This window comes from Pteropus vampyrus, unplaced genomic scaffold (assembly GCF_000151845.1).
Source record: "Pteropus vampyrus isolate Shadow unplaced genomic scaffold, Pvam_2.0 Scaffold2, whole genome shotgun sequence".
Taxonomy (NCBI): Eukaryota; Metazoa; Chordata; class Mammalia; order Chiroptera; family Pteropodidae; genus Pteropus; species Pteropus vampyrus.
In genome coordinates, this window is record NW_011888783.1 from 1322782 (window position 1) to 1325499 (window position 2718).

At 31.6% G+C, this 2718-nt stretch overlaps 1 non-coding gene across 1 annotated transcript; it reads left to right on the forward strand.

The window, feature by feature from the left end:
* Positions 1–391: 391 nt before the first annotated feature.
* Positions 392–541, forward strand: LOC111739851. The gene has a single exon (XR_002780388.1). It is a non-coding gene; the product is annotated as a U12 minor spliceosomal RNA (small nuclear RNA).
* The last annotated feature ends 2177 nt before the right edge of the window (positions 542–2718 follow it).

The following is a 2718-nucleotide window of genomic DNA, read 5'->3' on the forward strand; positions in this document are numbered from 1 at the left end:
ATAATATATCTTTCTTTTACATAAGAGTCATACCGTATGGAATAACATGCCTATAAGTTTAAATTAAAATGTAGTAAAGAATCTCAAAAATAGAACAATACTAATAAACAATTTTTTCATAGAAGTAACACAAATATAAGAAAATCCTTTATACATATGGCTCATTTAGAAAAACAAAATAGAAATGATTAACCAGCACTTTTTGCTATAAAATGTAATATTTCGCTTTTCTCTAAAGCAGCATTACTGCTATAATGACATATGTTTGACATGTTTTTTTTTTGACAGCTGAAAGAAGAAATAGGAGGAATATTTATAGAATATCAGAGTAACGTTTGGAAGTAAAACTCATTTGATTTTGAAGTTAAACAAACAAAAGTGGAATTTTACCATGCCTTAAACTTATGAGTAAGGAAAATAACGATTTGGGATGACGCCCAAATCCTTACTGCCAATTGGAGAAGCATTTTTGAGCGGGTAAAGGTTGCCCCTAAGGTGATCTGCTTACTTTGCAGGATGCCTAAGAGAGGTGATCTGCCTGTCCCCATTATGTTTGAAGAGTAGAATGATAAACCATTGGATCCGCCTTGTTTTAATATTCATAATTATTAACCCCTTCAAAAAAAAAGTAGAATTTTACTATGATACTATTTTTACTGTTTTATTTGTATTACAGAGAGCAGTTCTCTCAACTACAGTTTATATAGAGTTGTGTTATGGCTGCTGTAACAAAATACCACAAATTGGGTGGCTGTAACAGTAGAAGTCTACTTTCTCACAGTTCTGGAGGCTGGAAGTTCAAGATCGAGGTGCTGGCAAAGCTGATTTCTCCCCAGGCCTCTCTCCTTGACTTGTAAGCACCTGCCTTCTTTCTGTGACCATACAAGGCCGTTTCTCTGCAAGAGCATCCCTGATGTCTCTCTCTTCTATAAGGACACCAGTCCTATTGAATTTGGGCCTACTGGTAAGATCTCATTTAAATTTAATTACCTTTTTAAAAGCCTTATCTCCAAATATAGTCACATTGGGGGTTAAGGCTTGAGGATATAAACATGGTGAAGGGCACAATTCAGTCCATAACACCAGTGGTTTTGTAGAATGGAGTATTCAGACATTTTTAAATGTAAGTTAATTTTTAATAAACTTCATTTTTCTTTTAAGTTTTTTAGTGACAGAAAAAGTTGTGAAGATAGTACAGAGAGTTCCCAAATACCTCACAGGCAGTTTCCCTAATATTGACATCTTACATAAGTATGGCACATTTGTTAAAATTAATGAACCATTATTAATGCCTTGTTATTAAATAAAGCCCATACTTTATTTAATTTACTTAGTTTTTATATAATGTCCTTTTCTTGTTCCAAGATCCCAACTAGGATGCCACATTACTTTTAGTCCTCATGTCTCCCTGGAGTCCTCTTAGTTATGTCAGTTTCATAGACATTTCTTGTTTGGGATGATGTTGACCATTTTTAGTACTGTCAAGTATTATATAGAATTCTCCTCAAATAGCATTTGTCTGTAATTTAATTTTAATGAAATATTTTTACATGGTTCAAAACATAACAAAAAAATTTTTATAGGTAAATCTCTCTCCTATGGCTCTGTTCATCTATCATGTCCTCCTGCACCCTACGTATTACCATTTTTAGTAATTTTATTTATATTCTTTTCTATATTTTATGCAAATAGAAGCAAATTGCAAATATATATTATTCTTATTTACTCCCATTTCTTACACTAGGCAAGCATATACATTTTTCACATCTTTTTTCTCTCTGTTACATAGAGATGATTGTTTCCTCTTTATATAATTCTGGTATGTGGACACTCTTACTATGGTTTATTCAACTAATTTCCTGTTACAAACATTTTGATTATTTTCCATCTTTTCCTTTTATAAAAAAATGCTTCAGTGAATAAGTGAGTGCATGTATTAGCATGTATATGTTTGCACTAACTTAGTACATATTTATCCTTTTATTTTTAATTTTTCAGAATTACTGCTTTTAGGTAAGCATCTCATAGGCAACCCTTTTTCCTATCAGAAAATTATTGTTATGATAGATATGTTTGATCTTAGTCCTATGATAATACTTTATGGTATATTAATCATTTATGTATGTATATCTTAAAATGTATTTTATTTATCTTTTTATAATAGTTCTCATTTTTAGGAGAAAGTTCACCTACTTATTCTGATAGCTATCTTTATATATATGCTATTTTATAATAGCTTCATCCTAATCCCTCTTTCACTTCCATTATTATTATTCTTTCTAATCCTACTTATGTATTTTCAAAATAACTTTTAGGTAACTCCTAGCTATTATGCATGAGACAATTAGGCTTCTCATTAGTGGAATATTATAAGACCAGTGAACTGTATACAGGAAGTATACTCTCACACTTCCCTTGCTATAACTCTCCTGGTAGACATTGTTATGTGGTGACAAATACAATATTCTATAAATCTGAGTAATAGTACTGTTACAAATGCTACATGCAAAAAAAGGCAAATCTCTATCCAAAATGTGAGTGAGTCTATCCCTGTGAGTTCTAATGTAATCAAACTGCCATGATGATACCTGTTTGTATCCTATCAGGGATAGTGTCATGGTGAGGGTTTATTTGATATTTCTACAGAGATAACTGCATTCACTTAGAAATCAAGAAACATGATTGAATACATCTTAGTCTTTACCCACGTGCCTGATG